Raw genomic sequence first — 24,762 nt, 5'->3', positions numbered from 1 at the left:
ACTTTTTGGTAAATATGAAGAAGCCAAAGCAAGAATAACTATAAACATTAAGATAGCTTCTTAGGAGAAGAAAAAGAAGAAAATGATTAAAGACCTAGAAGCTAAACTAGGAACCCTAGGAAAGGGAAAATAACCATTGTAGATAACACAAGGTCTTGAGATGAGCAAAAAGATAGTGGTGATGACGAAGAGGAAGAAAAAGGAGAAAATGGGAAAACTCTAATTGTTCTCACTCCACCAAGTAGGAAGGCTAAAGGAACAAAGAAGAAGCCAATAGTGACACCCCTCTGTCCTCCACCACCAAACAAGACAAGGACCAAGGCAACTGCTAGTGCTGAGAAGTCTACAAAGAAAAGAGTAGTAGAGTCTACTGAGCCTAGTGCCCCCAAAACCAAAAGAAGGATATTGGTTAGAGGAGCACCTAAAGGGAAATCTAAGTCTATTGAAGAGGTATGTGCAGATCTAAGAAGATCACCAAGATTATCTAGTTTTAGATTTTTAAAGTATGATACACTAGAGAATACTGATAGGAATAAGATTGAGGAGGCTATGGTGGACATGATTACAAATCATAAACTAGATCTTAGTGAAATAGGGAAGAATATACCTTAAGATATATATGATAGATTGAAGAGAAGATGGCAATAGGTTGAAGAAGTAGAGAAAAAGATAAGAACTAATACATTAGTCAGAGTTATGCCTGATCTGTCACAAGATCAACATGACACATTTTTGGAATAGTATAGAAGCATATTTGTTCATAAATACAAAATGTTTTTAATACTATAGAATAAAGAGGAAGTTAATGAGAGCAATGTTTTTGGATTAGATTGTGTGAGTTTTTTTACCATCAACATTTTGGATCATCCTACACGATCCATCATCAGGATGAGAGAATACCAGAATATGAAATATGCAGACCAGGAAACCTTAAGTAGTCCTAGAAGGAGGGGGAAGGAAGGGCACAAAAACCAAGAAGACCAAAAATAAAGACACAACCAAAAAGAGAAAAGGAAAAGAATAAACAATAAGAAAGTGGCAAATGCAATACCATTAAAATTAAGATAAAGAGTTGGTGGAGCTTTGTTTAAGTCAACCTTCTTCTCTATCCAAAATGTCTTCTATGAGAAAGTCAATGGAGTAGCCATGGGTTCCGCCTCTCCCCTGTCATTGCCAACCTCTTCATGGAGCATTTTGAGGAGATGGCTATCCATTCCTTCCCCCTCAAACCCAAATGGTGGAAATGATACGTTGATGACACTAAAGTTTGTTGGCCACATGGACATGAGAACCTTGAAAAATTTCACTCTCACATCAATAGTTTGGTCACCAACATTTCCTTCACCAAAGAGCTCGAGTCAGACCATCAGTTGCCTTTCCTTGATGTCCTTCTTATCTGAAAGGCTGATGGGATGTTCGGTCGCAAGGTTCATCGTAAGACCACCCACACTAACTTGTACCTTCACGTGTCCTCCCACCATCACCCTAGCCAAAAGGTTGGCATCCTTAAGACCCTCACCCTTAAAGCTTTTAGAATCTGGGATGACGATAACTTGCATGAAGAGCTCACTCATCTTCATCATGTATTCATGTTAAATGCATATTCTCACAAGCAGATCTCTAAGGCTATCGACCAAGCCAAGTCCTTCTTTCTTTCTAGGTGTGCCCCAATTCTTGCCCCCAACTCACCTCCCTAGTTTCCCACCCTTCCTTTTGTCGATGGCATCTCTCAAAAGTTGGCCAAGATCTTATCTAAAAAGGGTCTTCGTACTGCTTTCAAACCCCTTTTGCAGTTAAGTCATCGAGTCCCTCCCCTTAGAGATGCCAAAGACTCTTTCCTCGACTCGAGAGTCTACAAGATTGTGTGCTCTTGTGGGGCCCCTTACATAGGGGGAACGAGCCATCCTTTTCATACTAGAATCTGTGAGCATGGCGCGAACATCAGACATGACAGAGTCCATAAATCAGCCCTTATAGAGCATTCCTCAACCACTAAGCATCACATTTTTTTGGAAAATGCCCAAATTCTTTCCAAGGAGGATAACTTCTTCAAAAGAAAACTTAAGGAAGCTATTGAAATCAACTATCATCCCATCAACCTCAATCGGGATGATGGATGGTCCATTAGCTTGTCTTAGCAACCTCTTCTGGGCTTGCTTAATACTCAGCATCACCCTTGATGCTTCCCGTGCTTTTCTACCCCCCTGGTGTGTCCCCAAGTCTATCCTTGTCCCTCCCCTATTCTGGCTTTTTCGGTTTTGGGGGGGCCTTCCTTCATCTTTAGTTTCTTGGCCCCGCCCTTAGTTTTTGTTCTGGTGCTCCTCCCTCCTCGTGTTCTCTATGCTCTTTTTTCAGTTTGTTTCCTGTTGGTTCTCCTCTCTTTATTTTTCATTTCTTTTTAGCCCTCTGTGTCACACTGACCCTCAAGCTCTTTCCTTTGCCTTTGGTTTCAGCCTTGGGTTATCCTCTTGATTTCATGTTGATGGGTGTTGGTTGGGGGCTTTTTGGTAATTCTCATCTCCTCCTTTCGTGCTTAATTTCAAATGGTTTGTGTCTCTTTCCTTTTGAACATGTTGTTTGATTCTTTGATTCTCTTGTCTAGTTAGTTTGATTCTTCTCTTTTTCCTTTTTTTTTGGTTGTTGGTTTTTGTTTATTTATAGATTTTTACATTTAGTCGCTCTCTGGTGTTTGATGTGCTTAGTCTTGTTTAAGTTTTTATCCTTGGATATATATATATCTACACACACACACACACACACACACACACACACACACACACACACACACACACATACACACACACACACATATATATATATGTATATATATATATGTATATATATATATATATGTATATATATATATATGTATATACATATATATATATATATATATATATATACATATATATATATATATATACATATATATATATATATATATGTATGTATATACATATACATATGTATACATATATATATACATATATATATATATATGTATATATACATATGTATATGTATATACATACATATATATATACATATATATATATATATGTATATACATATATATATATATATATGTATATATATATGTATATACATATATATATGTATATATATATGTATATATATATGTATATATATATATATATATATATACACATACATATACATATATATATATATATATATATATATATTTATATATTTATTTATTTATATTTATTATCATAATTGTGTGTTCAATCTTCTTTAATGCTGATCTTTGATTATTTAAAAATTGTTCACCTTCACTATTATCCAATTGAACCTTTTTTACTCTTTATCTTAATTTTAATGGTATTGCATTTGCCACTTTCTTATTGTTTAGTCTTTTCCTTTTCTCTTTTTGGCTGTGTCTTTAATTTTGGCCTTCTTGGTTTTTGTGCCCTTCCTTCCCCCTCCTTTTAGGACTACTTGAGGTTTCTTGGTCTACATTTTTCATATTCTGGTATTCTCTCATCTTGATGATGGATCATGTAGTATGATCTGAAATGTTGATGCTAAAAAAACTCACACAATCTAATCCAGAAACATTGCTCTCATTATTAATGGATTGTGGAAATATGATAATGTTAAAAGAGGAAGTTGTACAGCAACAATGTGAGTTGATTTGAAAAACATTTTTTGATTATCAACAAAGAGAGTAAAGATAGACACTGTAAACATCAAAGATGATTATAGTAGTGGAGAACGTTCAAGTGTGTCAAGTCCATAAGGCAGCATGTCATCTAGACATGCCAACACCATTGACACTCTAGAAGCCTAGCAATCAAGGCTTACACATATAGAGGCAAAAGGTGAAGAGAAAAAAACAAGTATAGAAGATGATAAGATTATTTCAACACCTCATATTGAGGAAAGAAAATGATCAAATAAAGCTAAACCAAGTGCAACTATTGTTGTCTTGAGCATAGATGCATAAGCACAACTGAGTGGTGACACCCCTTCACCAATTCTTAAAGTAGTGCCAAGTATAAGCACTCCTTCACCAAGCAAGAAGACAACAATAAAAGATGTTTCACCAGATATTGAAGTTAGTTTGGATGAAATCATTGATATTCCACAATTAGACTTGGAAAATCTTGCCTTGGAGAAAACAATTTTGCTACAAGAAGTTTTGGCAAAGAAGAAGAGACAAGAAGAGCCAAGAAGAGAGTTTAAGAAGAAGCGGGTCCTATATGATGTAAAGCATATTTTTGTTGATGCTTTTGACATTCAAATTTTTGATGAAGATGCACCGATAATCAAATAACTTGTAACTATAGTTGATCAAGTGAATGTTGCTAATATGGAGTCAAATGAGAAACTTATAGATTGGCCTACTAGAAGATTTGAAAATAAGGTTGTGGACAAAGTCTCCATAACCACCGCCAAGAAGAAAATACAATTACAAGAGAAAGTATAGGTTATGATAGAACTAATACACAAGGTAGAACAATTTCTTGGATGTGCCAAGATTCACTAACAACATTTAGGCACAAATAAATCAAACTTAGACTGAGATGAAGAGATCCAACAACATTGTTTCTGAGTCAACAATGTCAAACATTGATCACTACAATAATCTATTGAATTTTCAAGGCACATTGGCCAAGCTTCAGGTAGCTAAAAGTAATATGAGATCCAAATTGATCTCCATTCAAGCAATGATGATACCTCATTTGGAGGTCATGTAGAGAGAACTGAAATTAGCCCAAGATCTTATCATAGAAGATCATAATCTTTCAGTGGTTGATAGTTTAATTGATTTAGCTGGAAGATTACAATTGCACAATCATGTTTTGGAAGCAACAAGAACCACATGGGATCATGCATTGTCCATGTTTACCAGAGTTCACAAGGAATTCATTGAGCAATATGGATTACTTCCACCTATTCTACCCCAACAGTAGTGGCATAAGTGTTCAAAAACAAGGGGGTAATAGATAAGGGAAATTGGATTTGTTAAAAGGAAACAATGAGGAAATAGATTTTGATGTACACTAACTTTTTGACGTACAATTTCTCAATCATTCAAAAGGTTTTTGCACAACTTGAGTTTTCATATGTAATGCCCTGCCAAGGAACCCAAAAGATATTAACCTAAAGTTTTCACTAAGTTTGCCAAACTTTTTTTTAAAATATTAAAGATAATAAACAACAATAGATATAATATAGTGGAAGCAATAATCACATACATAAACACAATACCATTAAACAGATTACATCTCTTAAGGATCCCATGACATTGAATCACATTTAAGATTAAATAATACTAAAACCAATATATAACAAATCCACATAAAAGAATAACTACATGTACGAATCCATTTAAATAATATACAATTATCTTGAATGCCATTTGGCAATAATCAGAATGCATAATCATCCACTGTACAAGTCATAGGGTATTAAAAGCTAAAAGAGTAATACATCATAAAATAAATTACATTATCTCGTAAGATCTTTGAAATCAAATACAATTAAATAGAGTATAACCATCCATCATAGTAGACAACAAAATAAGCCATCAATTTTTGTGAACTTAAAGAAGACAAATAGTATATTTCTCTCAAATTTATTCAAAAGGGAAGTCATGTTTTGGTCTTGGTGGAAGGCATATGAAGGAGCTAGTGATTTGTCAAATTCCTTCCTTTATTCTCTATGAACTATTTCCATGACTCTACTCACAAGTGCATTTTTCACCTAAGGTTTCACTACTATGTTATTGGAAATGTTTATTCTCTTTTTGATAGTCTCATCTTTTAATATACCTCTCATTTGCTCTCGATTGAAGGAACTCATTTGGCCATTTTGGATATTCTTGTGGATAAACTTCTCAAGGTTCATTGGACAATGGTCTACATTCTTTCACATTCAATATGAATTGGACCTTAAACATCACCCATTCATGAAAAACTTTATGGTGGTGCCTCAATACTTAATAGTGGCCCTCTCCACTCGCCAACGATACTTAAGACTCATTAATTTCTTTCCTACTTGTTTAATCTATCTTGAGAAACAAGACCAACATGTCACACATCCAAAATTTCTCTAGAACAATCCTTTCCAAGGGCTTTCAATAGTTATAGGTCAACCTCTTTTTCTTTTGACTAAGTTCCAATGGGTTCTCTAATAACACTAAACCTTACAATAATTGTTAAATCACTATAATGTACTTAACTATCCATTTATGGTATAAACACGATCACATTTATTATTATGTTGATTATTTGTAGTTTGGCCTAACAACTAGACTTGTTTTATGTAAGTGTCTAATGGTGGGATCAGTTTCCCTTTTAATATAACTTATTAATAAAGAGTTGATTTTTTAAGTGTAAATAGCTAATAGCAACCTCTTTCTAATGACCATTTAAACATTAAGATGGTTCAAAATTATGATGTTTTGAAGCATTTTCAGGCCTCAAAAGTCTTATTTTTCAATTTTTTGGATATAGGATTGATTTCACCTTGGTTATTGGAATTATGTACTCATTTTAACACGTGTCAACATTTCACAAGGAATTTGATTTTAATTGTAATTTGAAGATTTGGATCTTTATCCATTTTTATAAACTAACCATGCATTATAAAATTCAATTTGATATCAATCCAAATTTTTATTCTCTTACACATCTATTTGGAGAGCCTATGTTTCAACACTAATAATTTAAGTAGTAATCTTGAAAATTTCATTGATTTTAATTATAATTATCTCACATCAAGAGACATGAATTCAATCCTCACGTATCAACTCATCCAAAATGTCAATCTTCTTAATAATTTTTAAAAACATACAATGAAAAAATCCAACCGACTTACATATACTTCCCCCTTTATATGAAATTAGTTGTATTTTAGTGACTCATTGAAGACTTTCTAATTGTGCATTGATTATCAAGTCTTCAAAAAGACTATCTAATATACATTATTATAATCAAGAGAAATGAATTTCATCTTCATGTCTCACATCAACTCATCCAACTGTCAAACTTATTAATAATTTTTAAAAACAAAGAACAAAGATATCCAACTGACCTATATATAGATTAACAATTCATCCTACTGTCAAACTTATTAATAATTTTTAAAAACAAAGAACAAAGATATCCAACTGACATATATATACTTTAACAATTCATCCCACTGTAACTTATTAATAATTTTTAAAAACAAAGAACGAAGATATCCAACCGACCTATATATACTTTAATATTATTATCAAAACGACCCTAAGAAATTAACTGTATTTTAGTGACCCGACGATACTTTCTAACAGTGCATTGATTATAAGTCTTAAAAAGATTACCTAATACCTTATTATAATAATAATAATAAAATTGAAGTGAGATATCAAGCCAAAACGGATCTTCGTGTCGATTATTACATGGTCGGTAAAGTGACCCGCAGAAATTTAGTTGGCCGGCCAGCCAAAATGAAAGATAACTAGAAGCTCTATATATTTCTTCCTCATTTATTTCAGTTCAATAGCAGAATACGAAGATGAAGATGGCTTATCTCCTGTTCTTTTTTCTATCTCTACTACTACGCTACTTCTGATCAAGAAGCTCTCTTGGCTTTCAAGAGTTCCCTCTCTTTAGACCCTAAAAATTCTCTGGTTGATTGGTCTCCAAATCATTCCTTCTGTAATTGGACAGGCATTGTCTGCTCTTCTCGTCACGAACGTGTGGTTTCTTTGGATCTCTCAGGTAAATCTTTAGTTGGCCCCATCTCTCCTTTTCTCGGCAATCTCTCTTTTCTTGGAGTACTCATTCTCTGGAATAACTACTTGGAAGGTGTAATTCCATCTCAGTTGGGTAGACTTTTTCGCCTTAGAATGCTTCGACTGACCGCAAATAATTTTGAAGGCCCCATCCCACTCTATTTGATTGCCATTCTCTGCAAAAGGTGGGTCTAGCTGTCAACCATTTGGAAGGATTAATTCCGCCCACTGTGGCGACCTGTCGTTCTCTTCAACTTCTAGGTTTGTATAGTAACAATTTCAGTGGCAGTATTCCTCCTGAGCTTGGCCTTCTTTCACAATTAGAAATCATTTATTGAGGGCACAACCAGTTGACAGGCACAATCCCATCTTCTTTAAGAAACTTGTCCTCCTTAACTGATTTAGAGTTGAATGATAATAGACTATATGACAGTATTCCTATTGAATTGGGTATGCTTACTCAACTTAGAGTACTTGGTCTTTACACCAACAACTTGTTAGGAACAATTCCTACTACCATTTCCAATTGCACTCATCTCCAAGCTTTGATGTTACATGATAATCAGTTAAGTGGCCAGATTCCTTGGCAATTTGGCAAATTGTCAGAGTTACAAGAAATATTTTTCTGGATGAATCGACTCACCGGAGAAATCCCAACTTTCCTCTCCAATTGCACTCAACTTCAAGTGATTGAATTAGACAATAACCAACTTGGCGGCACAATACCCTTGGAATTTAGCAAATTGTTCCAACTTCGAATACTTAGTTTATGGGATAATCAACTCGTAAGTGGAAGCAACGATTTATCTATTATAACATCCCTGACCAATTGCTCTTCTTTACAAAAGCTAGAATTGTCCTCGAATCATCTCACTGGTATTTTGCCCTCTTCCGTGAGCCAACTATCAAGCCAACGCTACTTCTTACACTTGTCCAACAATATAATTGAGGGGAACATACCAAGTGGTATTGGTAACCTCACAAATCTGGTATCGCTAGACTTATCTAACAATCGTTTCAAGGGTGCCATTCCAGCATCAGTCAGTCATCTTCTCAATCTCGAAAGATTGCATTTGAATAACAACAATTTAGATTGAAGAATCCTCTAAAGTTTGGGTGATGCAAAGCAACTTGTGTTGTTATCACTCAGTAAAAATGTCGTTTCAAGGAAAATTCCAGAAAACATTTGTAATCTTTGACCAAAAAAAAGCTTCTTCTTGACTACAATCAACTATCAGGGATGCTACCTACCAATTTAGTGAAATGCATCATTTTGTTGAAGATAGACTTGGTTCATCTAATTTTTGTCCAATTCAAGCTCTTAGTCTTGATTGCATACAAAGTTTTCATTATTATTTTTCCCTTGGGTTCCATCTTGCTCTCGATTTTGGGATGTGTTGGTGTCTCAGTTATAGTCTTTTATTTCAATGAACCTTGGTATAGCAAAGGTTTTTATGTTTTTGTAAGCCTTGAAGGTTGCATTTGAATTTTCCAAAGGACTTCTGTTACTAGTTCAAATGTCAAAAGGGACCTTTTGTTATGCATTCATATGTTGTAAGGATTATTTGAAATTGAAAGTAAGTCTTTTGAGAAAACCATGTATTATTTTGTCAAGTCGGGCTTTGGGGAGGAAAACTTAACCCCAGGACAAAAGAGTAAAAAACAGTGAAAGTCTAGATTCACACTCCAGTTCATCAATAACCACTAAGAATAGCAGTTTTTGAAGGAAGTAGCAGCAAGTGCTTTGAAAGGGAGCTGATCTGTTGATGAACTTAGCTAGACCAGCAATTGTTTTGGAAGATACTCAAGGTTTCGTTTAATGAATAGCAGATCAAGTGCAATAGTGAGCAATAAGAGGTAGGATTTTGAATCCCAGGTTCTCCTAGAAATGTGTGTGATCTTCAATCTTGTATTCACTGTTCTTGATGGGCGCATTCACCACCAGAATATGAATATTGATGATTTTCTTCAGTGTTATTGATGTTCTCCAAAGTTTTTTTCCGAAAGTTCCATGACTGTTCTTGTTGCGTGATCATTCCTCAAAGTTTTGACCGTTTTTCCAAAGGTTCCTCGACTGTTTCAAAGAGGATTTTGACCTTTTCAAGGTTTATCATTTTTTTGAAGAGGACGTTCATTCTTCTTCATGGTTTATGACTGTCTTCAAGAGGGATATTCACTGTTCTTTAAAAGCATTGTGACTGCTCTTCAAAGTATTGTCACTCTTCAAAGAATGGGCACTGTTCTTCAGAGATTTCTTGTTGTTCCTCAAAGTTTGATGCTGAGTTCTTATTGCTTTTCAAAGGTTCTGGCTGTTCTCCAATAGTTTGGTGTGGTTTTGAGGGGTTTTGTAATTGTGCTTCTGAATTCAAGACTATTCTATAAGGATGATTGACTGTCAGGCTTTTCTATGACTGTTTTCAACTTTTCAGAGAAGTAGAGTCACTATGCTTGAAGAAATGTGAAATTATTTTAAGATGTAATGGCTATTATTCAAGATATAGCTACTGTTCTTAAAAGTATAACATAATGGCTATTCTTCAGAGTTCTAATGCTATTCTTAAAAGGACATGACTGTTCTTCAGAGTTTGGTGGCATTTTTGAAGGTTTTGTTGACCATTTTATAAAGCCTATAGATGTTATGTTGTCTTTAAAGAAATGTGACCGCTCCTTAAGAATGTATTATAACCATTCTTCAAGGATTAATGACTGTTCTTCAATGATGTAATTTGATATTTCCTCAAAGCACTGTCACTGTTCTCGACAGCAAGTATGCACTACTCTTGAGGGTTATTTCACTGCTTTCAAGAGGATCAATCTTTATCAGACTGGTGTTTGTTTTACCAAATTTAGATCAGTGTTCTCAAATGGGTAATTACTGCTCTTCAAACTGATGACTCTTGCATAAGATTAGCTACTTCTCCTCAGAGAATATTCACTGTTTCTCAGCAATTTCATTCACTATTGCAGAGGATGTTGCTATTGTTTTCAGAGTCAACAGAGACAATGTTGCTCTTGAGGATCTAGCGATTGTCTTGTCAAATATATTACTGCTCTATGAGATGTAGTGATTGAGATCAGTAATAAAGGATCTAAAAGAATGCAATCATGAAAAGCTCAAAGCATAGAATAGACAGTGAAACAAGTTAGACCTTAAAGGTAGACACAAATCAGTTTTAAGTTGAGACAATAGAAGAATAGTCAACACTCCGTAATGTCTAAGGAATAAGTGATCATACCCTCTTTATCTAGTAGGACAGTCATCCATGACAGTTTTAAGCAAAAAGCAATGCTGGGGAAAAAATATCCTACTTATCATTTGTATTTGTCGCTGTCAAAAGGCACAGAGATTCAGTGATTTGTTTTCATTATCCAAATCACCAGGATAATGATGTTAAAGAAAAATGGATCTGCATAAAAAAGGCCCAAGTCCAAGGAAGCTCTAGACTTTTATGAGCCAAGTGATGAATTCAAAGTGCAGTGAGCAGTCAAGGAAAACCTCATATTTTATCAAAGAAACCATATCACAGTGAGGTCCCATCATCCAAGCAGCAATACAACAGGGTATACCATTGACTTAGAGCAGTCCTTATCAAGAACTCAATCTAAAAGAGTGGTAGGAATTGCAACTAGTGGCAGATCATCTAGGCAGCAGATAAAAAAATATTAATGTGATCTCAAGGGCATTGAACGTAAGATCTTGACATCAAGTTTCAAGATGATAGTTGACAATCACTCATAAGACACAAAAATGGCGAAGAACTAGGCGTTCAAACTCTAAAAGGGTCAAAGGTTTCAAAGCCTCAACATATCATCACGGCAGAGGACAGGAGTAGAGTGTTTAAAGAGTAACTAAAACACAAACCCATCCCATCAAATGGACGTTGTTGAGACTCAGAGCAAAGGAACAGTCACAATAAGTTCACTAGGGACTAGATTCAAAATGCAGTATGGTAGTATCAGTCCAAACACCCAAAAATTAGGAGTCTAAAGTTTAGGCAAGTGTCATGATAGTCATGCAAGTGGGAGATTGCTGAAATAAGAAGGCAGCAGGACCCTGATTTTAACGGAATGAGTCAAGAGTTTAGTCTCCAATTGATAAGCACAATCAACCTATGGGAGCTAGGTTTAAATTAAAAAATGTAGGATCATAAATGAAACCTGATTTTCATGAGAAGAGAGCAGTACAAGAGGTCATTTTCCAAATTTTAATTATACATCAGCAGTGTAAATTTGAATTTCAAAGAGAAGTATGGATTACAAACGCCTAGTGTCTGATCTCAAAGGGGAGACATACATTTCGTAATTTGATGCTGAAGATTGCAGTCGACTAGGAGCCTAGCAAATCAATACATTCAGTCACACTCATCTAGTCATCTTCAATCAAGAGAGATAACTGCGACATCATATCCAGTTGACTGAAGTTTCAAATCAGAAACTTCTTCTGATTAAAAGACAGCTACAGGTCCCATTTTCAGTTAGTTCCTGCTTTCTTTCTGGTGCACATAGCAAAAAAGATTGTCTCGTAACTCTGTTTTTCTGATTTTCAATCATTCGTGACCTACATTGTAATTAGAATTCCTTTCTGATTAATAAAAACAGAAAGTGTTCATTCTCAATCCTTTGTACCTTATTGTGTTTGTATGATTCTTGGGTAAGTTATTGTGATATGCATTCAAATTCTTTACCCTGTACTTCATTATAAGCAATGTTGAGCAATAGACTGTATACTTAGTGCAGGCCATCTGTTGTGTTTAGCTATTTATCAATATTTTGGAGTTGTAAAATAACGTTCCTTAATACAATTAGCAGACTACAGCACCTTCATATGAAAAGTTTATGCACTTCATGCTCTTATTGATTTGTGAAAGGTCTAAGCTTTGTTGAATCATTTTGTTAGTTAAATTACCAATTTCACTTTTAGATCTTGGTGTATCACCTTCTAGTAGTAGTAAGTTTTAGTTTCAAGCTATCTCTCTATCCCTTTTTCTCATCAAGTCCAATAATTTCTAGAAGGTCTTCAAGGAAACTAGCCCTCTCTGGAGGTCCCCTCTCGTCAGAGGTCACTAACAACTTGAGTTTGATTCCTAGTTTTGCAGGATACTCAGGTCTAGGCTTAAGGTGCAGTTCTTCATAACAATACTAATGCCTCTCCTGTTTGCAGTTTTAAGATTTGTGTATCTTGTGTTGTTCTAGCATTGTCCCTAGGAATGCATTATTTGCAGTGTGTTGCTCTTGAATGCTTATTCTATATTCTACTTCATTACCGATTCAGTATTCTTTATGAATCCTGATGTGTTGGACCATCGGTAATTGTTATTATTGCTTCGAGATGAATGCATATATTCTCGGTGCCTAGTTACGTGTGAGGACTTTTTACATCCTTTGTTGAGGATGTTTCATAAGATTAATCTAATGAGGTGTTTACCTAATTATTATATGTTGAAATTAATGATGTTGGATATTGCTTAGATGTAAATTAAATGTGATTTCAGCATTACAATGTATGTTGAGATGAAATAATAAAGTGATTTTGATTACTATGATTGAGAAACTAATGTTATGTTGATATGGAATGTTAAAAATGATTAGTTATCAAGATGTGACAAAGTTATTGTTATCACACAAGCTACTGAGCTCTAAACTCAACGACTAAATGAATGACCTTCTTATGGAAAAGGGTAAGAAAGGAAAACTGAAAATGCTTTTAAACTGCTTTGAAAATAGGAACTACAGATATCTAGGTGATGCACCGAATTTATGTTTCAGAAATGCACTAATGTTTTTACATACAAGTTCTCGATCATTCAAAAGGTTTTTGCACAACTTGAATTTTCATAGATTCACACATCAACATTTTAGTTGGAGGTTCTGAATTTTGACTAACTTGAGAAGAAAAACAATGTATTCACAACTGAAGTTGGCCTCCCTCTCTACAGAACAGGTAACCTGCATGAATGAATGTATTTTCCTATCCTAAGGTGTTGCAAGCAAGATATCCACTTGCTGATTTGACAAAATCACAAGAAGTACATATCTAACATGAGTTTGCACACAAAGAAAAAGAACTTTTAAAGGCACTAATACAAGTTTCATTAATAGAAAGATGCTCTCACAACCATGCAGTTTGAAAGTGCTTAATATTTTCTAGAAAAAATGAAGTTTACATATGTTGATTAAGTCACACAATGACTATTTTTGAGTTACAAGGCAAAGCAGATATAAGTTTCTCAGTACTGCTAGGCGTAGATATTAGTGAAGATTATATCTATGATAGAGATCTTTATCTTCAATTTTATGAAATTGAAATGTGACCATTACAGTCATCTTCAGCTGAAGAAGATATTAATGATAGTATTCGAGATAATATTATATGTAAAGACATGTCATGAGAAGTGGCATACGTTTGGAAATTTGAAGGGTCTTGTATTTGGAAATTGAAGAGAGCTTTGGGTGTAATATGAAGAGTCTCAGTTCAATCTATATATGTGATTGCTTAGTGCATTATATTGTATTAAGTGAAAGCATTGTACTAGAAACATTTTTATATCAATAAAACAGATATTTTGTTGGTGTAGCTAGGTTTTTCCTAGGATAATTTGTTGTCTTTTTTGTGTTAATTTTTTCTACTTTTCATATTATTGTTTATCTATATTTATGCGCTAAACATTAACATAGTATCAGAGCCTAGTTTGATAACAGCATTCAAGAAAGTTTTTTTTTATATATCAATTGCATTTTAAATAAAATCCTTGGTGAAGAATTCGCTGCAATATATTCTCAGCTAAAGCTTTTGATTCACATGAATTCCTCACCTGCATGTAAACCATCCAATGGCCGGATTCATGTCTGTATTCTCAGATACGACTATCATAGTAGATGTATCGAGAGCTGTTGAGATTAAACTGCCTCTAGATTTATTTTTTTCTGAAACTCTGGTTCGCGCTTCGTTACGTTCGTTGGCTTCATGTATTCCTTTATGCTATGTCTGGAAAGTCGCATGTATTTGATTCTGATTGAGAGAAATTCCTTTTGTCTTATTTATGTTCGAGGTGCGACTTCATCATGCCCCTTCCATTTTATTTTTGGGTGTTTTCGGCAATCTTTTTTATCGTATTTGAGAGCTGGTTATTATATATTATTTATCTTTACCTTTCTCACCGCTTAGCTATCGTGACATGGTGCCAAGTATGCGTTGATGTAGATCATGCTTGTTAACTGTCTTCGTTTTTTCTTTCCTAATTGCTTTGATGTTGTCGGTTTCTTCTTTATCCGTTGTCACTTCTTTGTCCAAGGTGGAGACTCTTGTTTTTCCGTAGTGTCAATCATATTAGTCTTCATGAAATGTATTCTATCTGTAGTAACTATGGAGGCACATCCTTTTCTTGCGTATGTATTGTCATTGAAAGCCCTTAGGCATCCATTGGTGTTTTCTTAAAATATTTCCTCTTTAAGTAATGACAGCGAGGAAGTGAATTCAAGACATGGAGAGGGTCTGCCTAAGGATATGTGGAAATGACAACCAGGCTAAGTTATAAGGTTTGAATTCAAATTTGAGTGTGTTGATCATAAAATTCGGATGAAAATCGATGAGGGTAAAAGTTCAGAAAAAAATTGACATTAAATTTAACTTAAATAATTTTTAAATTATTAAATAAAAGTAATATATTCACAAAATTGTCAAAATAGTCTGATTTTGCCAAATAATTAAACTAAATGACTCAATATTATTGTTGGTGTAAATTACACTTACTTAAGTTTGCTTAGGTTAATGCATTATTTCATTATTTTATTTTGTGAGACATTTAGAAGTTTGTGCACCTTTTTGAGTTGTCATGTTGACAACACAGAAGTATGCAACTCTATTTCAGCACATGGTGTTTACAACACTGGAGTTTGCATCATTCACTGAGTTGTCATATAGACAACATAGTTATTCGCACTCCTTTTTTAGCACATGTTGTCTACAACACTGATTTGTGTGTCACACCCTTGTAGGCTTATCCTCTCATCATCGCACTTACTTTCGTGCTTAATGGAGGATAACTCATAACTGGTGGACATGTGTCTGGTTGTATGACTTATCATGTAGCTGATTTCGAGGCATTCTAGATATATGTCAGAAGCCTTTATATACAGACACTCCTAGTGTACTCTCATAAGGCATATTGAATGAATATATCGTCATTCTGATCATACTCTTTCTTTCTAATCTATAGTTGTGCTTGTGTTTGAGTTCTTAGTTCCTAAGTGAATTTTTCCCTAAGGCAAGTTCTTACATGGTATCAGAGATTGGAGATTTTTTCATCACATAGCCGTTTGAGACCATTTTTGCTTCAGCACCTCAGCCCAAATCTGAAGTACTGTAGAAATTGGGAGTGTCTAGAGTTAGATCTGACCTCACCAGTGCGTCTGAAACATTGATTCAATGAAAATCAACTATAAATTCGGCTACCTTAGCCCAAAGTCGACCGTGAGGCAAATTTTTTTTGCAAATCGACACTCAGAGGCCTCGATTTGCAGTTCGAGTATGGTCATCTACATATTTAATTAATTTATTCATATCTGCTTTTTTTTAATTCTCTACAATTTTATTTTTCAAAAAAAAAAAGTTTGGAAAAATTTGCCCTCTTGGCAGGTAGCAGAGAATTTTTTTTTGCAGGTACCGGGCTGTCAGATCCCGACCCTACATAGAGAAATATTTTATTTAATCGCAAGTCTGCATTTAAATCTAGCGGGGAGACTGTACTAAATCCGGCTTCAATATTCCACATTCATCGGAAACCAGCGTTTAACCTTCCAGTGGCTAAATTCGGCAGGTTGAGTCTAACCGACAAGGGGAGCCCCTCAACAGGGCGGCCACATATCATTTCCCAGCGGCTTTGTTTTTATACTTGTAGTCTTTTTCTTTTATATATTGAAAAGTGCTAAAATCCCGTCAATGTGGGATTAAACCCATAGGTTTCTGGCACCATCGATATAATTCGATGCTCACACAAAATACTCTGACGCGAAATATTCTCAGACCTCGGTAGTATCAAAACCCTTTCCAACAATTGGTGTTACTTTTTTAGTGGTTGTTTAAAAACTTTCCCACTATGGACTGAACTCCTGCCCATGACACACAGTCACACATGGTGCAGGTTTATAAGGCCATGCGCACACGCCCTTCAACCAGACATTTTGCGACACATGTCAAAACTGACACATAGACCACCGACTATGCAAACTTTTGAGTGACTGCCATTTGGAAAGTGCCACATCCTTGCCCACGTAGACAACAAACCTACCAACACTCACCACGCAGACCCACATTTTGTCTGCCACATGTTAGCACCAGTACGCCCATGTCAACAGAACAAGTGGACACATGTTAGCATCCGTACGGTGCCACCTCAGCTGCCATGCAGGATCCGATGTCAGCACTATTTTCCTAGTCATTTGACACATGTCATAGTTGTACTGTGCCATGTGTACCTATCCATAAAGCTGTACAGCCTAGTCACCTACCACGTCAGCCCAACTGCTATTTTTCGCTGACGTCAGCAAAGTAGAAGGCTAAATTTGACAGTTGTTAGACCATCATTCTTAGGCAATTTTGAATTGTTGCAACAACTATTTGATCGTCAAATTTAAACACACAATTTTCCTTCCAAACCCCTCTCCAAATTACTTTTGAATTTGGTAGCCTGACTTTGCAAGCCTATAACTTGGTCATCCGTACTTCGATTCAAGTGCAATTTTTTTTGAAATTGGGTAGAATTTGCTGAAATTTTTAGTGGTGGTGTTGTTTTCTAGTTTTGGTGGAAGGATTTTTCATAAATTGCATTTTTTGGCAACTATGCCTGCTTAATCTTGCATTTTACAACTTCAAACGCTCCGTACGAGCACATTTGGTCACTTTCTTAGATTTTTTTTTTTTAAAAGTGCATTATTTTTTGTCTACTTTCTAGATTTGTAGTCAGATTCTAGGCTTGTGTGGACAAATTTCTCACTTTCAAAACTAGGGTTTTTTCTACATTGTATAGCTTTGATTACTTTTTAGAATTGTTGTACATTTGAGCTACAGTGCTTAGTGACAGATTTGAGCCTCAAAAGGTAGTTGTAAAAGAAAAATCAAAAAGTCCACTTTTTGCATTTTGACAAGTGGCCCATTGTACACACACTACTTATAAAGTGCCAAAAGCATCTTTTTTTGAGAGGTCTTTTGATTGAGTGAAAAAGGGGGGTGTGTACTATGTTTTTGTGTCTCTCTTTTGTGCTCTTTTCATTTTCTACATCATGGGTTCATTTAAATGTCCACCTCTAACTTCATGCAATTATTCTACATGGAAATATATTACATGGAGTAGATTAATGAAAAAAGGTTACAGTCTTTATGTTGATGGTACAATTACCAAACCTACCAATGCTAAAGAACTCATTGAATGAAAAAAATAAGACCAACAAACTTTAGGAATTATTAGGAGTTATGTACATAGAGATCCCTTCTTCCATATTGCTAGTTTTAAAGAATCCAAATCAGCTTGGGATAAACTTGAATCATTGTATGGTAAGGTGGATGAAGAAAAGGGATTTCAAATTGAGGATGATCTACTTCTCTTGGATCTAAAGAACTTTGACACAATTCAGGATTATATCAACAAAGCCAATGAGTATAGGGCACTTCTTAAAGATTGTGAAAATCCCATGAAGGATGAAAAATTGATTCATCACATCCTGAAGAGGCTACCTTCAGAGTATGCTTTGTTTGTTTTGAGTTTTAACACTCATAGGTTGACCATGGGAACTGCTTACCAGAAGCCTTCATTTGATGCATTTGTAGAGATGTTGATTGTTGAACAATCTCACTTGATGGATTTAGGACTTCTCAAGTCATGAAAGACCAAAGCCTTGGTGGCTAGTGATGAGCACCAATCAAGTCAAGGAGGGAAAAGTTATAGCAACAAGAAGAAGAAGCAATGGAAGTAGAAATCACAATCTGAGACACAACAATCCTCCTAATAGCAAAGTAATTCTTCTTCCAACAAGAAGGGAAATAGTGAAAAGAAGGACAAACTTTTTTGTGCATATTGCAAAAAGCCAAATCATAACGAGCATCATTGCAAGACTAAAAGAATCAATGAGTTAGAAAACCTACTCAGGAAGAATAAGATTCAAGTGCCAGGTACTTCCAAGGATTCTTTTCCAACCTCTTCAAAGGGAAAAGGGCAAGCACTTATGAAAAATTCTTCTTCAGAATGGATACTTGACTCAGATGTCTCCTATCACATGGGTTCTTCAAAGGGGGACTTTTCTTCATTGAAGTAGTCAAAGGTACCGCACATCTTCACGGGAGATGATACTAAAATGGAAGTTGAAGGGAAATGACATGTGAAAATGGAAAATGGGGAATTCAAAGATGTTCTCTATGTTCCAAACCTTAGCTCCAATCTCTTCTTAGTTTACCAAATCACTCACCTTGGAGAGTGTCATAAAGTTGAGTTCCTTCCAGATTCAGTGATGGTGCGCAGTCTTAGAGATGATTCATTGGTTGCAGTGGGGAAAGTCAATGATGTCAAGAGGCTTTATTCCTTCTCCCACTTTGTGCCTAAGTCTCCTTCTCAAGCCTTGTTGACTCACTCTAATTCACACATCAACTTATGGCATGAGTGGTTTGGTCATCTTGACTTCCGCTCTCTTCAGCAACTTTTCTCAAAACACATGGTCAAAGGTCTACCTAACATCAACTTTTCTAAGGGTGAGTGTTCATCATGTTCAGTGGATATGCATCTCGAGGAGAAGTATGATAAAGGAAAGTATTCAAAAGCACCAGTTGTTCTCCAGTTGGCTCACATGGTTTTAGCAAGACCCTTTGTAGTGACTTCAATTAGCCAAGGCTACTACATCCTTACTTTTGTTGATGACTTTTCAAGATTCACATGGGTCTACTTCCTTCATCACAAGAATGAAGTGGTTCATAAGCTTCAAGCCTTTAAGACTCATGTTGAACACAAATCAAGGAAAGCCATCAAGGTTCTACGAGTGGACAATGAGAACAGAAGACTAAGAGACTTTTGCAAACTTGAGGGCATTGATCTTCAGAATCCACCAGCATTTAGTCTGCATAAGACAAATGTAACAGCACTAAGGATTAGGACTCTCAAATCCATAGCAAGTTGCATGATTAAAGCCAAGTCTCTTGATCCTACACTTGAAGTTGAAGCCATTAATAGTGCTACTCACATACTTAATAGGTCTCCTCATAATGCCTTAGACGAGAAGACTCCTTTTAAGACATGGTGTGGAAGAAAACCAATTGTGAGTCATTTCAGAGTCTTTGGTTGTCTAGCATGGGCAAACCTATCTTCTAGGGGATGCAAGGCACCAACACCTAGGCCTTGTACTTTCATTGGGTATGAAGACAATGCTAAAGCTTATAGACTTATGGATCTAGAGACTCATGAGATCTTTGTGGAGAAGGATGTTCACTTCAAGGAAAGTTCACCCAGCTTATCCTCTACTCCTCTCCACACTTCATACATAGTGAAAATTGATAGTGACCACAGTTATAGTGCTTCAACAGATTCAGACACGTGGGGTTCTATCGATAGTTGTAGTAAGAGGTCACATCATTAGTATATTCCACATGCTTATATTGCCATAGTGAAAAGCCTAGCATAGCATGGTACATCTCATCTTCCAACTCCAGTGTCAGTTGATGACTACATGACAGACATTGTAGGTTTGTTCATGAAGTCACATACCACAGACTTAGGAGATAGCCTTGATGATTTGCATCTTCTCTTTGATGAAGATGATCCTTCTATAATTGTTGCGAGGGCTCACTTTGACCCTCATGTCCATTCTCTACATGATCAATCTTTATAGGTTGGTGTGATTGTGGATCCTTATGAACAACAATTGGAGCGGGTCTCTTTGTCAGTTGAGGAGACAGATGGTTCATTGGGACAAGTTCAACAACATCCTTGCCATATCTGCATTTGTTCTTTTCAACATAGTTGGAAGGGGTGAACATCAGCATTAGCACAGGGATACTTGAGTAGGTTTCAGGGCCACCATACATCTTTAGGATTGCACCTTTTCCATTGTTTCTTCCAAACGGGAGGAACATCATTCTGCAATCTTGGACCAGCTTCTTCCTTGGAGTAGTAGTCACTGGTTGACAGTCTTCATTTAGGTGGGGGGGGACTACCTTGTCTCTCTTCCTCTTCTTTCTTATGGGGAGGACTTTTTTCTCTTATGAGGTTTTGCTCTTCTCATTCTTCACTTATGTATATACTAGATGTATGTTGTAATGGGGGGGTCTTGATTACTCCATCCATTCATGCATCCCTATTTATCTCTCTTTTTGAGGGAGGGTTTTTCCCATGAGGTTTTCCCTCTTTCTCCACTTTATGAGAGATTGTATTTCATTATGTACATGGGTACCTAACATGGCCTAATTGTCGGGACCCATCCTACATTTCATCCTAGTTTTTGTAAGCTTAAGGACATTCCCCTAAGTTGCATTTAAGGGGAGGTGTTGGTGTAAATACATATTTACTATTTACACTTATTTAAGTTTACTTAGGCCAATGTAGTATTTTATTATTTTACTATTTTATTTTGTGAGACACTTATGAGTTTGCGCATCTTTTTGAGTTGTCATGTTGACAAAATAGAAGTACGCAACTCTATTTTAGCACATGGTGTCTACAACACTAGAGTTTGCATCATTCACTAAGTTGTCATGTAGACAACATAGTTATTCACACTCTTTTTTTAGCATATGTTGTCTACAACACTGATTTGTGTGTCACACCCTAGTAGGTTTATCCTCTCATCATCACACTTACTTCTATGCTTAATAGAGGATAACCCATATCTGGTGGACATGTGCCTAGTTGTATGCCTTATCATGTAGCTAATTCTAAGGCATTCTAGATGTATCTCAAAGGCCTTTATATATAGGCACTTAGTGTACTCTCACAAGGCATATTAAATGAATATATTGTCACTCTGATCATACTCTTTCTTTCTGGTCTACAGTTGTGCTTGTGTTTGAGTTCTTAGTTCCTGGGTGAATTTTGCCCTAAGGAAAATTCTTACAATTATTTTAAAATAAAATAATATTATTATATTAAATATCATAGTATTGGGATGAAGTTTGGAAAGGGAAAAAGATCATTGAAATCAAAATTTCATGGATGAAATTCAACAAATCTTATGACTTAGGTTTTAATCTATTTTACAAGTGCTGGGAGCAAACCTAGTCATAAAGCCATTGATTATGCCCATCCCTGCTCTTTGTTACGTGATAGTTCACATTATTTGTGTTTGGGTATTTTTTTCTTCAATTCATGGATTATTATTCACATCGGTAGTCTCATTTCATGTGATTGGCATTTTGTTTTGTTTAAAATATAATAAAGGGGAGTTGTCATTTATATAGATTGCATGGATAACATTTTCCAAGGATGTGATAGCTATGTAAGATTGAGCAGCAGGTTTGAATGATTCTAATTCCTATCTTGTATGTGGTACTCATTGCATTTTCCTTTAAATAGAAATTCAACACCATGGACCCATGCTGACAAATCAATTTATGGAGAAAGATGAATTCCTAAGATAATTCCATGAGACCATTATAGAAGATTGATATAGACATAAAAGAGGGGTTTGTAGTACTTTAACATTGATCAATGCCTCACATGGGTTTTATTTGAGGTCAACACTTAATGGGAAGTTTATGACAAATGCTTATTGTAAGTTATCATTATTTAGTATGCATGATCAAAAATATTGTGAGGTGCTTTACTATGAGACTAGAGGTCCAAACATGGATATTTTTCTGAATAATCTAGGCTTGATAAGTAGGAGATAATTTCCACAACAAGTATTTAATTGTGTGATTTTTTGAGTCAAACTCATTGACCCATGTTTTCATGAATAGTGATTCAAAATGAATTCATCTCTCATGAGAATAAATGGAATACTTAGCACTCATTGGATCTAGGTGATGCTCACATGGGTGAAGCATTGAGACTTCCTAGGAGGTCACCCATCCCAGTTCTACTCTAGCCTGAGGACACTTAACTACAGAGTTTCCTCCATGGTTAAACCCAAAGCTTGCAACCCCATTTGCAAAATCTAGGCTTGTTCAGCATATAGTTGTCTATTAGTGAAGAAAAAGACACCATTTTTAAATAAGAGTGTGAGACTTGTTGGCTTCCAGACCATAGACACACCTTGTGAAAGAAGTTCCAAGATGTGGGATATCTAGAAGGGAACACCACCCTTGAAGGATGTCTAGGATCCACAGAAAAGCCACAAAACATAGTTGCAAATTTTTAATGTAATTAGGCTAGTCTTATTTCCCTCTTAGGTGCAAGTATTGTGTTTCTATTCCCAAGGTTCATTGCTTTCCAGTTACAAAAATATTTTCTCAACTCAGTGATATCATATTTTTGTTGATGCTATAAGCATTGCATTGGCTATAGAGGCAAATATCAAAATATTTTCTTTTAGCATATTTATGAACGTGTTGAAGATTAGATTACAAAGAGATAAGTATTTTATTCTTCAAGTATTTGTAATATAACTAGAATAGTGTTTAGTTTTTATTATTGATCTCTATATATCTCTTTATGATAGGTTGATTATATTAATCTCTCTTGGTTGTAGGGCACAAAAAGAAGCAATGAGATGAGGAAAAATTATGAGCATATAGATGTGGCTTCAATGATATCATTTACTTTGAGGGGGGTTACATCAACTATCCTATTGTGTTGATAAAGAATTGTCCATTTCTCCAGAATCTCAACCATTCTTTAACATGTTGATTAATAAGTTTTTCTCTAAGAATGAGAAGTTTGAGGTGAAATCCCTTATTCCACCCTTTACGAGTAGGTATGGTGAACCACTATCTATGAGTAGACATATTGGAAACACATTCTTCTCTAGGATAATTTTGAGGTGAAATCCTTTGTTCCACCCTCTATGAATAGGCATGGTGGAAACACATTCTTCTCTAGGATAATTTTGTGGTGAAATCCTTTGTTCCACCCTCTATGAATAGGCATGGTGGAAACACATTCTTCTCTAGAAGAAGTCTAAGGTGAAAGCCTTAGTTCCACTCTCTGCAAGTAGGTATGATGGACCACCCTCTACAAGCTGACATGGTGGGAACATATTCTTTTTTGAGAGAAGCATGAGGTGGAATTCCTCATTCCACCCTTTGCGAGTAGGCATGGTGAAAGTTGTGTGTGACTTCATGACTTTACTTTTATGTTCTTATGGTAAATTATGTTATGTTGAGATAACATGTTTTCTATGATGAATCACTTGGTTGCAAGTATGTGTGTTTTTCATCCTAAAGATCTTTTTCTTGCTAAGAGGGAGTGTTGAAGATTTTAGTTGTGGTAGAGATATTTAAATATAATTTTATAAAATTGATATATGACCATTATGGTCATCTTAAGCTGAAGAAGATATTTATGATAATATTCGAGATAATATCACATGTAAAGACATGTGTCATGTGAAGTGGCATATGTTTGGAAATTTGAAGGGTCTTATATTTGGAAATTGAAGAGACCTTCAGATGGAATATGAAGAGTGTCAATTCAATCTATATATGTGATTGCTTTGTATATTATATTGTATTAAGTAAAAGAATTATATCAATAAAAGAGATAGTTTGCTGGTGTGATTGAGTTTTTCCTTTCAAGTGGAATGGTTTTCCCAGGATAAATTGGTGTGCCTTTTGTGCCAATTTTCTCTACTTTTCATATTGTTGTTTATCTATATTTCTAGGCTAAATATTAATAGATAGGGGCTTCAATTTCATTTCCAACCAACATGCAAGTTCCTCAAATGTCAGAAGTGCAAGTATCTTCTTCAAAGCGATGTGGCCAAATGCCTTTCCATCACTCAACTAATTGTTCCCTATTTTTCTCCTTATTGAATGCTCCATATTGATGACTTAGTGATGTAAGATCATCCTGCATGTCAATGAAAAAATAGGAACAATG

At 35.3% G+C, this 24,762-nt stretch overlaps 1 long non-coding RNA gene across 1 annotated transcript; it reads left to right on the top strand.

The window, feature by feature from the left end:
• Positions 1–7,430: 7,430 nt before the first annotated feature.
• On the top strand, positions 7,431–13,055 carry LOC149562512 (uncharacterized). The gene is made up of 2 exons (XR_016363955.1): positions 7,431–7,736; positions 12,839–13,055. It is a non-coding gene; the product is annotated as an uncharacterized LOC149562512 (long non-coding RNA).
• Positions 13,056–24,762: the final 11,707 nt, after the last annotated feature.

Source organism: Cupressus sempervirens, chromosome 4 (genome assembly GCF_028749045.1).
Source record: "Cupressus sempervirens isolate cs-2001-9-10 chromosome 4, ASM2874904v1, whole genome shotgun sequence".
NCBI lineage: Eukaryota > Viridiplantae > Streptophyta > Pinopsida > Cupressales > Cupressaceae > Cupressus > Cupressus sempervirens.
The sequence above is the reverse complement of the archived record's forward strand: the minus strand, read 5'-3'. Positions and strand labels throughout refer to the sequence as shown.